This window comes from Corvus moneduloides, chromosome 1, assembly GCF_009650955.1.
Source record: "Corvus moneduloides isolate bCorMon1 chromosome 1, bCorMon1.pri, whole genome shotgun sequence".
Classification (NCBI taxonomy): domain Eukaryota; kingdom Metazoa; phylum Chordata; class Aves; order Passeriformes; family Corvidae; genus Corvus; species Corvus moneduloides.
In genome coordinates, this window is record NC_045476.1 from 150,439,567 (window position 1) to 150,457,467 (window position 17,901).

General features: G+C 37.4%; 2 long non-coding RNA genes across 3 annotated transcripts; one reads left to right on the forward strand and one right to left on the reverse strand.

Moving 5' to 3' along the window:
• The first annotated feature begins 606 nt into the window (after window positions 1–606).
• LOC116454794 lies at window positions 607–17,648 on the forward strand. Its single transcript, XR_004244200.1, has 2 exons — window positions 607–1,138; window positions 12,609–17,648. It is a non-coding gene; the product is annotated as an uncharacterized LOC116454794 (long non-coding RNA).
• Window positions 9,056–16,575, reverse strand: LOC116454800. Of its 2 annotated transcripts, XR_004244202.1 has the most exons (4): window positions 16,491–16,575; window positions 12,706–12,777; window positions 11,656–11,727; window positions 9,056–11,100 (listed from the first exon to the last, which is right to left on the reverse strand). It is a non-coding gene; the product is annotated as an uncharacterized LOC116454800 (long non-coding RNA). The 2 variants fall into 2 exon arrangements; XR_004244201.1 differs by lacking the exon at window positions 16,491–16,575 and having other exon boundaries at window positions 12,706–12,786.
• Window positions 17,649–17,901: the final 253 nt, after the last annotated feature.

Consider the following 17,901-nt stretch of genomic DNA (forward strand, 5'->3'; position numbering starts at 1 on the left):
TACTGCCCGGAACACCATCCTGGGCCTGGAAAAGCAAGTCCTTTGGAGGCATGGCACCCCTGAGAGAACTGAGTCTGACAATGGGACTCATTTTAATAACCTTATTAACACCTGGTCTAGAGAACATGGCATTGAGTGGGTGTACCATATCCCTTACCATGCACCAGCTGCAGGCAAAGTGGAACAGTGCAATGGATTGTTGAAAATCACTTTGAAGGCACTGGGTGGGGGAACTTTCAAAAATTGGGAGCAGCATCTAGCAAAGGCCACCTGGTTAGTTAACACCCAAGGCTCCACCAATCAAGCTGGCCCTGCCCAGTCTGAGCCCCTGCATACAGTAGATGGAGATAAGGTCCCAGTAGTGCGTGTCAGAGGTCTGTTAGGAAAGACTGTTTGGATTAATTCTGCCTCAAATACAGACAAACCCATCCATGGGTTTGTCATTGCTCAGGGACCTGGTTGTACATGGTGGGTAATGCAGAAAGATGGAACAACATGTTGTGTATCGCAGGGAGATCTGATTGTTGGGTTAGAGCCACGTGTGGAATGCCTGTCTACCACTGCTTGCAGAATGTCACTGTCACTCTTTGTACATAGCTGTATATATATATGTGTGTATTAATGTGTGGGCATAGAGTTAGAATATATTAATTTGGGCATTGACCCAACGATATGGGATAAGGGGTGGAATGTCTTGGGGTGACTTTATGATGTGTATCCCCTATTGCCTGCTCTATGCCCAGACATGAATCCTGTGCCTTTTCTGTAGCTTTAAGGCAGACCTTTAAGAGAGAGCGGGGGGGAAGCCAGTGGAATTCCTTCAGCGCTGTGTTCAAAAACAGAGATAAGCTCTCTGGCTTCTCCTGCCCAGCTGCTCAGCTTGGCTCTCTGCAGCAGGGAAGAGAGTGGCATTCTCCTACTTTCTAGTTAGCTTTTTGTTTGTTAGCTAAAGCAAGGAGTTTTCCTGGAACTTGGGTTTCTTTTTCTTCTCTTCTGGACTGTTCAACAACACCAAAACATCGGCCAGGAGACCTTACACCTCGACCAGGAGGGGCCCAAGCCAGCCCAGGTCCAAAGAGGAGAAAGCCACACCCACAAAGGACTCTGAAATCTACCCAGGTTCTCTCCACAGCAAGAGGTTTTATTATTTCACATTATTCTTTTCCCATGCCTGCATCCACTGTGTTTGCTAAATAAATAGTTTTTTTCCTGTCACTTTCCACCAAGGAAAAATTCTTTCCAAACCTGGTGGGGGAGGGCTGGCTGTAACCTGCTTTCTTTTAGGGGACGTTCATTTCAGACGTTCCTCCGAATTTGTCTGAAACTGGGACACAATCCCTGTGCATGAAAGAGAGTAAGGCAATTAATCTGATGTTCTTAGCTGGAAAGTAAAAGCTGTTGATGGCTAAAATATTCTTCTGGCAATACGGAATTTGCCAATGACCTCTTTAACTACATAGTGTCTGAAAGGACATGTCTGTGGTATCATGGCCAAGCCAGAGGGTAATTTTACAGTAGCTGAGAAATACCCATAAGAATGTTATGCACTGAAATCTTTATCAGGGACAAAAGAAGACAGGGAAAAATACTAGAATGTGACCACTGTGACTTAGTGCTTTCATAAATTTATTGCAAAAAGTGAAATTATTAGGTGATTTCATGTTCTCACATATACTTCAGCACAGGCAGATTTCGAAACTGAAAAAAACATTTAGGATTCTCCTTCAGAGGATGAAAGCTCTATGAGAAGGAAACTGATCCCACACACCTACATTTTCTGCCAGTATCTCAGAGTGGTTTCATTTTAGTCCTTAATATCTTCCAGGGGCAATTCCTTTTTAAGACTGACTCTGTAAACATTATTAGTTAATGTTATTCTTCAGACCAGCTGCCTCTTCTTGTACTAAAGATTCCTGTGGGGAGAATGAGTTATGATTTTCAACCCAATTATGAGTACTTTTTAGCTCAATCACCTCATATACCAAAGTTTTTCCTTACCTGGTAACCCTAGTGCTCTTACGTTCTCATTTCATACCATACAACATGGCCAAAGTGTAGGAGCTGCACTTAGCCTGATTAGAAGAATATGTGGCTCAGTAAGGGCACAGCAGGAATAGGAGAGTAGAGAGTGCTGCTGTCTTTCTAAGATGGGATACTATAAGGAACACAGAGCTGTTACAACCTTAAATTAAATGTATAAAATTACAGCCCTACACCTACTGCCATTTTTTGTTACATTCATGATATAACTTGTGTCTAATAAAGCTTTCTAGAGTGATTACGTAGGTTAAAAACACGTTAAATGAGTAGGTGTCTTCAAAATAGATTAGACAGAATAGAATAGAATAGAATAGATAAACAACTATGAAGCTCCCAGCAAAATATTCTATACGATCCTTGAAATGGTTAAGTTAATGGTTAAGTTATAAGCTCTCATTTGAGAAAAATACATTTAAGAGTGCTCCAAATACCATAAAATGTTGTAACTACATATGTGTGAATGATTTATAAACCTCCAGAAAATAAAATGTTTGGTTTTCAGATGTTTTGCTCATAATGCCACATATTTTGGCACTCTAATTTTTCTCTTCTCCCAAACAGTAAGAAACTTTGCTGTTGTCTCTCTTGTAATAATTCACAATTCCCATTTGGTAAATTCAGATGCATCCAGAGTGGTCAGATAGCTCCATTAACTTCTCTCATTGTGGAGACTTCTAAGGTGATGTGACTATTCCCGGTAAGAATAATAATGTGAATAAGGATGTTATGAAACTTTAGTGTTATCATATCCCTAACCCTATTACCACTGAATCCAATCTGCATTTTAAACTATTTCTGGCTTCACTGCCACTGGCTATATTATCATCATTCCTATTTCAAAGTTCCCCTATACCTCAAGAATATGCACTGCAGATTAATGATAAAATTACCCTGTGGATCAGAGGGAAATACCAGTTAATTTTTCCAGCAAGTTGCTGACTAGTTGCAAGGCCTGAAGATAAAGAGTGGGCCTTATCAGGGGTCCAAGGGAAGTGAAACCCAGAAAAGCAGGTGTCTTTTGCTGACATCTTATAGAGGACAAGAAGAAATGAAAGGCTTTGTCTATAACAGCAAATGAAATAGAGCTCTGGTACAGGCTCAAGCATAGAAATGTGGTCATCCATGCTGTTAGCACTCCAGCAGACTGTGAGCTGTGCTTTGAGACGAAGGGTAAAATAGCCTAGGGAAGCAACAATATGTGTTTCCTTTTTCCTTGTGATATGCTAAAGACAGGACAGAGTTGACCTGACCAACTAGTATTTTTCTTACACAGAACTTGTGCCACTGTCTTTAACAGACACTTCTTCGGATTGAACCTGAGTGGGGTGCTGGTTCTGCCATTCAAGGTCACATCCAACCATATAATGGGTGATGCAGGAATGTGCAGAGATTAGGAGATTTACTACCATACCACATGTAATGAAAATGAGACCAAAGATAGGCCATGAACATCATGCAAAAGCAAGCTTTGGTGTGGAAGGCTCCAGTATCACCAGTTATTCAGCTTACAAAAGAGAAGGTGGATGAATGCCTTATCACTGTATGCATTTTCTTGTTAGTGAAAGAGACACCTGATAAAGGCATACCACAAAGTACATGCAGGTAGCATGCATTTTGAATTTAAACAAACTGGCCCAGAATACTATGTAGTTTTCTAGAAGGAATAGCAAGGATAGAAGGAATAGTTTTGGATTTGAGATTTCCTTGTGGGACTGGGACATATATCATTGAAATTTCACTTTTTCGAGGGCTGCAGAGGAGAAGAACCTGTATTAAAGTTTACATATCTATAGAAATGATGGAAATTGTGACAAAAGTCTAAAACCAACACAGTTTTCATCGTTTTCTCTGAAAGTCAGGATGTGAAGGGGTTTGGTTTGGCTTTGAGTTTGGTTTTTTTGGGTTTGGGGGTGGATGGGGGCTGTTTGTTTCCCTTAATAATGCACATATGTTCAGAAGTTTTCTAATTTTATGTTACTTTGCATTCTTGAGAAAGATGGAGTTTGTTACTACCTGTTATGTGTCTGTCTTTACCTTGAGCTGAAAGACTGAGAAGGATGGAACGTTCTGCAGTAGAAGAACGTTTGTTCCAAGTGACTGGTTAATGACTCTTTCTCTCAGGTTCAAAGTCACTATCAGAAAAACAAAGAAACTGCTCATCTGTTCAGTTCGGTAGTGTTTTTAGAAATGTTTTTAACTACTGAATCCTGGCCAAGGTGAAATCATCTTGAAGTATTTCACCAGAAACTGGTGGAACTTCTGTCTCATTCATAGTTCACTGTGGCTTACCTGTTCAATATTTTGAAGATCAGAATCTCCAAGACTAATCAAAGTCGTTTGGATTCCTATAGGAATTTCTGAGTGTGAGTTAATCTACTGAATACACAAAGTCCAAAATGATCTAAAGGTCTCCCGCAGCCTTAAGCTCTAAGTACCTGTTTAATTAATGGCCCCATCACTACCACATTCAAGTGTAAACCAGGCAGACAGTTGTGGTTTTACTCAGTTATGAATAAAATCTATGCAAAAGCAACTGATGTCCCTTTGATTCACCTGTTTCCTGTCCTGAGGCTTTTTGCTTTCCAAGAAATGAGCCTCCAATATCCAAATAAGTCTGAAAAGTGATCACATTTCAGGCTACTTTTGTCCTGAGAGAAATCAACAAATTAAGAAAAAAATATTTCACATCCAGAAGAGAAGAATGAGAAAAAAATGGAAATATTACACTAATCCCTCGAAGAAAGACAGCAAACACACTTGTTCTTGAGCTAAAATCCCCTATATTTCATTAAAAAATGTGGATAGAATGCATTTGTCCAAAAAAAAAAAGCAAGTGGGAAAAGCAAGTGATCAGCATATTTCACATCTATGTAAAATATAATATTCCAGCTTTATTCTAAACTTCTTATGAACCTTCTTATTTAAGGTCCTTTACTATAAATAGTAAAAATACATTTCTTATATCATTTTAAATGAAGTAATATTGTGTAGCTATAATATAGTATATTTGGTGCATTTAGCTTTTGTCTGAAGACAAGTGCACACAGGAATCAGCTCTGCCTTCACTTCAATGCTTCATCAGGACCTCTTTGTGAACAGCTGGTGCTCAGAACTGTTGGTGAAGGAGGAGGAGAGGGCAGACATCTGCTGTGCTGCATGAGCAGAGAGAGCTTGCTCTTACAAATATCAGTTTTCTTACCACTGGAAGCAGCATAGATTTGTGTGACCATCTGCCCATAGCTTTGGTCCGCAAACAAACACTCAGACTTCCACCTTTAGTATGCACCTGAAAAATTGACATGAGGAACTCCACTCAAATGTCTCAAATAGTTTGTTTCCCACTCAGAATGCTAAGGTGTGGAAGAGTACTGTCAAAGTCCAACATCAAGACCTATCACAAGATCTTTAGCACTCAGTTTGCTGCTCTGATGTTACCAATGAAGACAAAAAAAAACAAACAAAAAACCCAAACAAACAAACAAACAAAAAAACCACTCCACTTTTTAAAGTGGTGACAATTAGATAGTGCTCAGGAGAGATTCAGAGAGAGCATAAGAAAGGCTACTAAACCAGGTTGCTTTTAGTTCAATATGCCTAAATTTTTGCTGCCTTACTTGACATGTGTGTTGTCTGCTGAGGCATGTCTAGGGCAGACAACAAAGCAGAGAAAGAGTGAAAATGCTACCTTTAGGTTTTATAAATTTGAGTATCCAGACTTTATTTGTGCCTTATAAATACAAACTAAAGTCAGGATTGTTTCTTCCCTGTTTCCTTCAGAACTGCAGTAAGCATGGCTTTGGTGTAAGTCCGCAGTATTTTGCCTTTTCTATTTTCTATTATGTTCACAATAAGGTGCAAAATATGAGAAATGTCAGAAATTACAGTAGGACTAACATGTACCCAAGCTCTCTTGCTAAGTAAAGATACAGTGTATATACCATGGAAAATCATTTATCAAAGGCAGGTTAAAGAAGTGATGTTATAGAAAGTTGATTTGTACAAAGTCCCTGGAAAAATTTATCATCATAAAAGTAGGTTAATGGATTTAAAGAAGTTAGGAAAAATCAATTCATTCTTTCTGTTAAAGCGGTTTACTGTGTTATGAATCTCAGGGAAAACATTGGAGATAAATTAAAGTCAGTAGCACTTGAGTGAAGGATGATTCTTACAAAAATGTCAGGTTGTGCTGACATTATAAGGTGAGCAGTTCTTGCACAGCTTTCCTATTTTCAGATGCTACACCCCCACACAAAGACAAGAGTCTGATTTTCATGTGTTTCAGGCACATGCTGAAACATATTTTTAGTCTCAGCCAGCCTTGTGTCAAATCAGTGAAGAGGAAGAAAAAAAACAGATAAAGTGGCCTAGATGTGGAATATAAATAAAAGGAATTGATAAAATAAGTTTAAAGCTTTTAAATAAAGCCTTAAACTAGTCAGTTTGGAGACAATAAATATTTTAATAGAAAATAAACCAATTTGTATTGTATTATACTCATATATCTGACTTCATGTATAGCTATGCAGAAGGACAAGGGAGATAAATAATCCATAATTAAATCAAAGCCATGGACTCATGGAATATCTGGGTGCATTTCATTGCAAAAAAAATCCATTTCTTTCTCCATAATTTCTTCAGTTTTTCAGAAAATAAGCTAGTCTTAGAAATAAAGAGAAGACCCCAGAACTTTTGTAACTCTAAGTTGCTTTCTAGGATGCAGGTCATGTAAAAGTCTCAATAGAAGTACTGAATTTTAAGCAATTATAGCACAACAAGAAGAAGAGTTAATGTCTCTTGCTTAAGAGACTTAAAAAATTATGGAATAAAAAGATTGAATACAGGAGGAAAAAAATCTGAGAGGTCTTTCAGTCATTGTTATTAAACTGGTGAAGGACTTTGTGGGAGAAGTCATATGCTTCTGCAAAGTGAATGCAACACCGCACCTCTCACCCTGAGGGACATAATTTAGAAATCGGTATTGACCTACTGCCACAGCAGGTGACATTCAAGAAGACAGGCAAAGACCTATTTTTCTCCTCTGAAGGACAGCACCTCAAACATCAAAGTGATTCCTTTCATTCCACCCAGTCATCAGATAATAACCTGAATAAGAATTGGAGATAAAAATGATGTATGGATGCTCATCTGTATCTCCTCTTGACTCACAAAATCCGTTTCACCCTCAATATGGGCACACTTGTATATTGTAAAATTCCAAACTTAAGCACCCACAGGTTCTTTCTTACTTTTTTAGCCTTCTTTATTTATGTATTTCTGCCAGGTCCAAAGCACTCTCACTCACAGGAATTATTTTAAATTTGCCTAGATTCCCTTTCTATTAATAGCCACTTGATTCCCAGCCGAAGAACGAGGATTATTAAATGCTAAAATTAAGGGCTTCTCCATGGTATCACAGGAAGGTATAAATCTACACATACCTGCACTCCTGTTCTTCGTAAGCCCTCCATTAACCTGATACTTGCATTAGAAGATTTGAAGGACCAAAAAAACAAAAAAAAAATTGTTTGGATAGGGACATTGCAGTGAGACTTAGGCTACCTCATCCAAGGACAGGTTATTAATACATCATGTTTTAAAAGCAGTCATGAGAGACAGCCTCATGTTGTGAAGGTATCAACATTACCCTAAACTCAGGTTTCTTAGACAGTCTGTCCTGTCTCTGTGTGAATTCTGTTTAGAATGTAATCAGTTCTCATGGTCGGTGGCAGAATCTCAATGTAGCTGTCAGAGGTATCAGGTAGTACATAAACTGACACTAAGGACCCATAAGCTTCAGGGATTCTCAATAAAGAGACTCAAGACTTTCAGCATTAACATACTGTACCAGCTGCAGTTTGCCAACATCTTCTTTATATCTTAATAGAATATCTCTATCATGACCAAACATAGCCTTGGCTAGGAGTATTTTATGATAGTTGGCTTTTTGGTAAACCTTTTCCACTTCTGGCATCTCTTACTCCTTTTCTAACCACTCTTCTCAGCTGACATAAGATAGTGATAACAGTTCTGGGCAAAAATTCAGTCTTCTTGGTCAGTGTCCCTTTCAATAGGTCCTTCAGGATTAATGGGAAGAAAATCTCCCATTTTGTTGTAGAGTCATAGAATGGTTTGGGTGGAAAAGGAGCTAAAGGTCATCTAGTTCCAACCTTCTTCCTTTTTCCCCACCATAGGCAGGGATGCAACCCACTAGATTATGTTGCTTAGGGCCCCATTCAACCTGGCCTTGAACACTTCCAGGGATAGGGCAACCACAACTTCTCTAGGCAGCCTTTTCCTGTGCCTCGCCACCCTCCAAGTAGAATAAATTTTCACATTTTGTTCCTGTTATGGACTGTTTGGGAAAATGAAAAGTAGAAACCATGACCCTTTGGGAAATGCCAGGCTTGTTGTAGTGGTAATAAACCCTTTGGAGCATACTCTGGGCTTAGATTTAGGATGTGGGGAGGAGTCTTGCAGCTGGGGTCAATGGATCTTCTTGAAACCATAAGGAAGTTGAGGAAAAGTTTTAGAATCTGTGTTAGTAAGTGATCCAAAACCAAAATCAAACCTAATCATCACAGAAAGAAAATCGTTGAGATACAGAAATAAATAGGTTTTGAAACTAGAGATTTAAAAGCACATACTTTTTCTACATTGAGCTTGTTGACAGAAACATCAAGTTAGGAAAAAGTTCCATAAACTTACTACATGAGTCTGCTCTCTCAGACTCACAGATGAAAAGATCTATCTGGCTCTTTCCTGATTGTGTAACACACATGTCACTGGATCAGATGGTGACTATTGTAGTGTTTGTAGGAAATACAGATGAAAAAAATAAAATTTAATAAAATATCTTGCAAGATCTCATCACATTCGTCTTGGTTTGAAAGACAGGTGTCTGCTAAGGAAGGCAGGAGCCTCCCTTGGAATGGAAGATGCAACCCCCTTTCCCTCCGAATTATTATAATTTTGACATCAAGGGGCTTTCAGGCAAAGATATGGGAAACGGGAAAAATAGGAATAACAGTTCTTTACTGTTGATCACTGGCAGGGGAAAAAGGCAGGGGAAAAAACTGATTTAAACTGACAGAGTCATATACGACCTGGCCCTGTTAGTCAGGGTAGCAGCAGCAGTCCGATAAGGTGGTGGCTGCAGTCCTCCTCAAGTGAATGGATGTGGTTCTGTTGAAGTGGTGACCCTGTGTAGAAAGATCTGGTCTTCCTCAGAAGGTCCAGTGGTAGGTATGTAGCTCTTGTCCTCTGGAAATCCAGTGGGAAAGGCTGCCTGTTGTCTTCAAAAATCACAGTTTATATCCAGGATGGGATGCTTGGTTTCTCCCTCTGGGTGGAGCATCTCACAAAGGAATGATGAGTCATGAGACAAGGCACTGATGGGCCATTAACAGGACATAGTCTTGAAGGAGGAGGAGGGAGCACTGCCCCACCTGGTTTTAACAGCTCATGAAGATGGTGATAAAATACATGCTAGTGGGCACATCTTACATTGTAACCTAGGACAATATTGTAAATCTGGAGGTTATTGCACTGTTTCTCCATACTCCATCCTAGAGATCTTTTGTATTAGTGTACCATGTATCAAGGAAAAACTATCTCAAGAAAACCATCTAAGTAATCTGAGTAGGAAACTGAAAAGGAGGTGTCATCTAGAGAGTTTTGTCTCAAAATTTTGTCTTTTGACTCTTATTGAATTCTATTAAAAGTTATTCCCCCCACCCCCCCCAAATATTACAGCCAGAAGCTCTCTGCATTACAATGGAGAAAAAAAGGGCATAAAACCTACCACTGCTCCTGGAATCAAATCCAAGACTCTTCTTCCTCCTAAGTACTTTGTTTATTATATAGGTTTTTATATTTTTATTTCTAAATTAATGATTCTTGACTTCTCTTTATGGATGTCTCAGCAGATAGGCCCATGAATGCTTTCATCTCAGTACATCCTATACACTCACTCCTTGAACAATAAACTAAAAACATTTTGTGTGGTGAGAAATGTGTACTTCATTATCTTGAGATAAAGGAAACTGAATTCTGGCATAGTAAGAACTAAACATTGAATAGAGATGAAAGATACAAATACAGTTTACTCCTCCAGCTGTATTTTAAAAGAATACAAAAATTTAAATCCTGCAAAGTTTTATAAGGTAGGTATCCAAAACAAGTCAATGATTGATTGCAGATTGATATAGGTTGTAAGCTTGGAAGTGAGCTAGACAATATAAATTTCCTCTTCAAAAATCTTGCCTTTGCCAATAGCCGTGCTGCCGTTCTCTTTGCGCTTAACCACATTTGCTTTTGGCTCCTGTCAGGGTTTCCTGCCCAGTTTGTTTAAGAGAAATGGGGAGTGCCTGGATTACAGCACACAGCCCAGCATCACACCTGAAACCAGCCCCCAGGCAGCCAGCATAAGATTTTAGCTGAATGTCACGTGCTCCCAGTGTGAGCTCTGTCCAGCTGCAGAGTCCATAAAGCTGTATGCTTTAAATACCAGCCATTGTAATGGCGGTGGTGCATTCAGTAGACTGTGAGGAATTACTATCAAGCAGATTGTTCCTTTATGCTTGTCTAGTCAATAAGGTTTAAATAATATCTAATTCAAATACGATACTAATCCATAAAAATTATAGGTAGGAAATACATCAGATTGAAATTATCTGTCTGTTCTCTAGCAAAGAAATATCTATAAATCCTAGAGCAAATCTACATCTTACCATGTACTTTTATGCCTTCTACTTTTGAGAAACATGAGGAACTTCAATCTTGCTTACAGGACAATCACAGTTACAGACACTGAAAAACATCACAGTTATTTACACTCACATGTCATAGGACTCTTGAGATATTTCCCTATTGCTCCTTGGAAGGTTAAAATCACTTTTGGAACACACCATTGGTCCCCAAATAAAAGACTAATAGGTCAGCATTTAATAAATATGGACATCAGTGTTTACAGTTTACCAGATATTTTTCCTTTATTGTCTATAAATATTGGTACACTTCTTCCAGGTTTATGAGCTATTATGTCCCAATAGTGTTCCTTGCCTGTAAAAGCAAAAAAATTAAAGCAATATTTACACAAATTATGTGCAAATATTATGCATATCCTGTGATTGCATGATGAATTATTGAAGGATACTTTCACAAGTATTCCTCATTAAATGTTAATCTTGTTGATTTTAAAATAGAAATAAATTTGAATTTAATGCCACCATAATATTAAGGCTTTCAGAGACAGACCATAATAACCATATGGATACAAAACAAAGACTGGAATTTGGAAAACAAATTATTACTTAGGAGTCCAGTCAAACTGCAAAGCAGCTGCATCATATCTCCCTTATGCTGTATGTACTGGTGTTTCACTAAAAGTGAATATGTTGCAACAGCATTGTTTTCTGCTTTAAAGTGTAGATTTGCTCTGCAATGCAGTTGCTTTGAATTATATTGATCACTGAAAGTCATTCTAAAACTAAGCATAAGAGAATTACGTCAGTGATCAATGGTGTTGATTTACGATGTCCATCATTATAAAATAAAATAATATATTATGCAAGGAAGATTTCTTATGTATATATAATTCATAAATATTTAATGAACCTAGAAACCAGAGTTTCAGTCTCCCACATGTAATAGAAGGCCTCCCAAAGATCTTGAATCAAAAAGTGAAAACTGAAAAAAGGAAATTAATAAGACAAAAATTGCCAATGTAAAAATGATCAAGCTATTGTGTAGACATCCAGGCAGTGTAATAGATTCATTGTCATCTTCTGGTCCAATGGAAACATAACTGTGTTAGTGAAAAAGAATTTCCGGACAAATTCTTTGCTCATGCACTTTCCCAAGCACATACATTTATATATTTGTAGTGTCGCCTTGACACCAGATGCAAACTCACAGTTGGTCAGTAACATTGTCAGAGAAGGGCAATGCTTTCTGATGCATAATTTACAATATTGCTGATGTATCTTTATTCCATTCCTCTATACTGGAATGAAAGATCATTTTATGCAATCTAATCCTGGAATATCCAGGCAAGATGTCATACTTTGAACTACATTGTCATGACATTTTTCTTTCTCCTTTTTCCTTTTTATTTTCCATTCTTTTTAATTAATACACTATTCAGAGTGCTTTTAAACTTTTTCAGAACTCAGATCTACTTTTAATATTATGAAATATTCTTGCTGAATTAAAGCTATCTAGCCTATTTGATTTAATCAATTAAGATTTTTAAGTGCATCATAACTCTGTGCACAAAGAGACAACACTCATAAATCAGTAGTCTAAATTAATTGCCACACGTAGCAGCCTGCCAATAGCACATATAATTACCTTTTTGTTGTACAAGAGTGAAGATCAGAAGATAGAAGATCAGAAAGTTGCTGCTAGCATTAATGAGAGAAAGAAAAATGAGTATCTATGATAAAATGATTATAATGTTTGCAAATGTTGCAAAGCTGCATTCCACTTGCGAATTATAATTTTAGGGGTCTTCATGTTCTGTATGTATAGTTATCCCTCACATCAAGCATACCTCTGTTCTATTTCAGATTGAATTGTCAATTCAATGCCAATGAAGCAATGTCTTCAAGAGAAACTGACTGCAAAGAACAATTTTAGATGAAACCAGATCTACATGTTACTGACCAGTGAATGTAGCAGGAACAAAAGAACGGATTTCTTTAGTCTTTCAAATAGTAGCAGGTAGAAGACAAGAAGCTGGAAAAGAAAGAAAACAGTTAAAATGAAAATTTATATTGGTAACAGAAGATCACTTTCTAAAATTCAAGAAGCTCAGATTTATGGTGAGATGAAATAAACTGTGTTCTTCACCCCTCCTTTTCGAGTTTCAACCAGCATAATACATGGATGTACCATATGGACCAGGTCTGTGTGGCCTTTCCATCCAAAGTAAGGTTCTGTCCTGCCTTCCTTTGATTAACTCAAATATTTTTGAAATCACTTTAAAGGTATCTATCAACTTTATTGGAATGGTTACATGGAATCTTGACTCCCTGGAAATCAGAGAGTGATGTCCAAACTCCAACTCAAAGAAGGAGTAACTTCAACATTAGATCAAAATATATCCAAAGGTGGATGTTCCCCAACCTATATAGGCAAACTTACTAACTTTTTAGATTCAAATTATAATTTTAAGAATTCTTAAAAAGGTTTGGAATTTGCAAAAAATTTTAACTAAGTTCAAGATTAAAAAACATCTGAATCAGGAAAGAAATTGTGCCCTTGCAGGCAGTTCCTGTTTCTCAGTCTTATCCAACCTAGAACACACATGTATGTGTATAGCATATATATAAATATTATTTATACACATATATACACTTTCCTGTCCCTGCAGTCACCATTCAGTCAAACAACTCCGCATTTGCTTCTTATTGGTCATTTTCTCTAAAAATGACTTGCAGTTGATGTTCTGTGTTGAACTGAGGTGGATTGGAAGAAGTGCTTGCATATTTTAGGGGGAAGTTGGTAGGGGAAGTTGGTAGAAAACATTGTTGGAACACAAAGATATGAACTTCAGGACCAGAATGGGCTGATTGGAAAAGATTTATTGAATGTTTTCTTTACAAGTAAGAAAGAATTTTGCAAAATGGTGATATAAAATTACAAATAATGGCAATGTTTTTACAACCACTCTCTGTTCTCCCTGGGGAGGTACAAAAAAGCACTAAGCAATGCAATGTTTTGGAAGAATTATTTCACATTTTTATTTGCTTATCATACTTGTACGTTACAGCTAACTGAAAACTTAGTTGAGGTGTAAATGTAGCATTTGGAATTACTATTTTTATTAATCACTCTTATTATTAGTTTAGCCTAACTCTAAATAGAAATTTATGTGATTTTTTTTTCTCAAAATTAACTGTATTTTGAAACTTTGAATTTTTACACAGATGTGTGGTCCTAAATAATATGTAGCTGAGATAAGTGCTTTTATCTCACCTTAAAATAGGTAGTTCAGAATATGTATTCAATAAAATTTTTCTTTACACATGTAGAATATGTGTATGGACATAATCTCAAAAGAGGCATTGCAAACAAGAAGAACAGGAATTATTGACAGGTGTAATTAATGATCTGGAGGAACTCCTGTATGGGAACTCGCTGTGAATATTAAAGGCAACAATTCCAAAACTTTTGTATAAGTAATTTGTGTAAGTAATATTTGCCATTTTAAAATCTTAAATAATCGTACTGTAGGCACAGGAACTCTGAAGGAGACTACCAGGCAGATGCACCAAGAACTTTTTCTTTCTCATATCTTAGAAATCTGCACAATATGTTGCAGAGGCTTTATTTCATTCTTGCCTTATCCAATTTCTTAAAGGTTGGAAAACTGGGTACCCTATAAAGATACAAAGTGGAAATGAACACAGGTCTTCTGACATGCTAGATTTCCTACTAATTTGTAACAAAAATTAACCTTCCTCTCTGTCTCTTTTTTAAAAGAAAAACATTAATGTTCTTCCTAAAAGACCAATATAAATACTCCAAGGCCTAAAGAGAGAGTCCCAAGTTGAAAATCCACATCTGACAAAATAAAATTATTCTGATCTTTATGAAAAGGAAGAAAGGTCTAGTGCTGAGTTGAACTTTGCAGACATTACCTGCAAAAGCCTCAAGGAAAGCAAGATTTTAAATACTAATGAAGTATTAACTAGCTGTGTGAGGCTGTAGAAAGGAAGGACTGTTTCCGTTACCTACGTTAATTTAATCTCTCATTTTGCTCCACGCTGTATTGCAGAACTTTTTAAATTATAACTGGACAGATTTCAATCCCAAGAAAATCATGGGGGAAGTCCTCTTGAAAGCCATTTAAAGGCTCCTGAAGGAGTAGGAAATGATTGGGATCAGTGTAGCTCTGGCAGCATTAAAAGCCAGTGGTATTCTGTGCAATATTAAGAGGACCAATCATTCTGCATAACTCTGTGTTTTTAAGATCACATCTAGAATGTTGCATCCAATTTGGGGACACCAAAACTGGGAAGATTTTGATCAGCTGGAGCAGGTTGAGCAGAGGGCCACCAAGATAGCTGGGGCTGGATGCTGTTTGTGCTGTGAGGAGGGGGCTGAGGGAGCTGAGTTTGTTCCATCTGGAAAAGGATCACTGCAGGGAACCTAACAGGAGCTTTGGTACCTATGAGGGGGTTGCTGAGAAGTTTGCTGAAGCAAGACTTCTTTCCTAAGGTTCAGAGCTGAAATATGAAACTGGTCATAAATTTACATGAGAGAGGTTTTGACTGAATATAAGAAGAAAAATTATGAGGGTAATAACTAAAAATGGTTACTTGAGAGGTTGCAGATTTCCAAAGCCAACCATACGAAACCCTGAGGCATCTGGTCTGAATTCAGTGTGGACCCTGAGCATGACTTTAGGTTATAGACCTCCCAAAATCCTTTGCAATCTCAGCAATTCAATGATTTTAATGGCATCAGCCACTATGAGAGTCCTGAAGATGTTAAACTAAATACTTAGAGGCCTCACAGCTTCTAATGAATCATGCAGTACATAGCCCAGTGATGTTCAGGTTTTGGATCCCTTCTCTGAGAGAGGAGTGTTCTTCCAGCAAAGAATATGCAATTAATCCCATGATGGGATTCAGTATTTTCCCAGCTAACTCGTAACGCAAAGAACTTTTAAGTGTCATTTGTTGCAGAGCTAGTGCTGTAAAGCTGCCTGCCCTGTTCTACTCTTAAGTCTCAATGTTGTATTTTTCCTAGACAGATGCCAAATTGATAAAAATCTGTTTTTTCTGCACAGCTGTTCCAACTGAATCCTCATTGCTACAACCACATTAAGAAACAAAGAGAGGTATTATGGTTGGAAGATTTTTTTTTCCTACTTAATATCCAGATCGTTGGTGTGAAGGTCTCTAGTCTTTGTTTTGGCTTCCACTTGCAAACTGGGCATTGACATCTGCTAATTGCTAGCTTCTAAGGGAATTTGGTTTAAAATATACTGTATATACAAGGCCAAATTCACTGTGTGTCACAAAGGCGAGATTGTTTTCTTTCTCCTGTTTTGTATTTACAGCTAAAGGAAATTGGAAGGAAACTGGTGTCTATCATGAACTGGAGAGTAAGAACAACAATAGATATAATCAAATAAAACTTCACTAATGGATCCAGTTGCAAAAGATGATTTAGCAGCTGCTGTCTCAGAGCATATACACAAGCCTCTTTTGATCCCAAATTTTGGACTATGTATGGACTAAAAAAGCTATAAAAAACAAATTTTTTTAAGACTGTACTACATCCAGAACCTTGCAGCCAAAGGCACACAGGAAGTACACCAGAGGCAGCTTAAACATAAGTATTCTGGAGCTACTCATGGTATATTTAAGAGATGTGCATCAGCGTGCAGTGGAGTTCCTGGGAGTTAAATGAGAGATAGACTGAAAAGGATACCTTACCTGCTGAAACTTGAGTTCAGCTCCCTGAGTTTCTCCTGCAGTAGCACAGCTGATGAAATCATCAGACCTCAAAGCAGAGTGAGATTTTTCCTAGAATCTTGCCCCACTGTGAAAGTAGGCAAACAGGCAGACCCTCATGACTCCTAATCACTTTCTGCGTTTTGTGAACGCAGATTTGGTTCTCCTTTCTCTCTTTAAATCAGAGGAGTTGTTCATAGCTTACCCTGCAGAGGTACTTTTGCAATTGGCTATAAGCAAAGCAGAAGTGAAGAGCTTTGTGAATGCCAAAAGCATGATTATTGTCCCACCCACACAAATGTTAAGCTGAAGTCACTAGAGTCTCTGGTGTGGAACTTTTATAAGCAAGAGATATATCAAAATGCAACAGTCACTATTGCCTGGAGTATCTAGGAGGTTACAGCTGCAGTGGAGAAGTTTGCTTACTGCAATTTTTTGTTTCACTTATTTGAATGTACTTTTTCACTGGAGTGTTGTGCCAAATGCGACAGAGGCCTCATACAGAGCCCTGCAATCCTTAAATGCTCTTTCAATCTAATGCTGGTGCAGTAAAAAAAGAGAAAGTCTCGCCTCAGCGGCCCTGCTCCATTTTGAAGAACAGACAATGTGGGGTCACCCTCAGCTCTTGGCTTGTCCCCCTCATGGTACAGCCACCCCTTCCTTCACTATGACAATATGGATTGAAAAATTTATCTTCTAAAAGTAGTCCCAGTTCGCCACGTTAATTTCAACAAATTTTAAGATAGGGTTTGGTAGAGAAAACTGGCTTGCTTCCCTCAATTGTTACTTACTCTGTCATTGTATCTTATTTAATTTCTTTAGTTTATGTTCAGTCTTGGTTAACAAGATATTTCAGAAAAGACAAGTGGTTCTTCTGAGGCAGAAACTTTTTATTGTTACAGTGTAATCATGGTGATTTATAGTATGGTGTCTGTTCATCTTACTTCAGAAAAAAAAAAGAAAAGGTGGTAGAGTCACCCCTTTCAGTGTTTCAGTTTGTCAGCATTGCATATGTCATTAATGTCATTTAATTCTGATTTAGAATCAAGAGGCTTCACTTTCCAGAAATGCCCTCTAATAGTGAAAATGAGCTTACTTTCTCTATTTCTCTTCTTTAAGAAAACAAATAACTAAAGAAAATAAAATACCTGAATAAAATAAAAATAACTGAAAAAAAAAATAGGTAATCTCTTGAATAAAGATAAAACTTACTATGAATTAAGCAAATTTTATCTTTTCAACACTAATGCATTTGTAAAAGCAGTGACCCATTAGAAAAATTAAGCCTGTTAATGTTATGGCTTATGGAAAAATTCTCTAATATTTAATTAACAAAATACATATTTTTTTCCAAATTTTAACCATTTCAAAATGAGTACAATATAATCCCAAT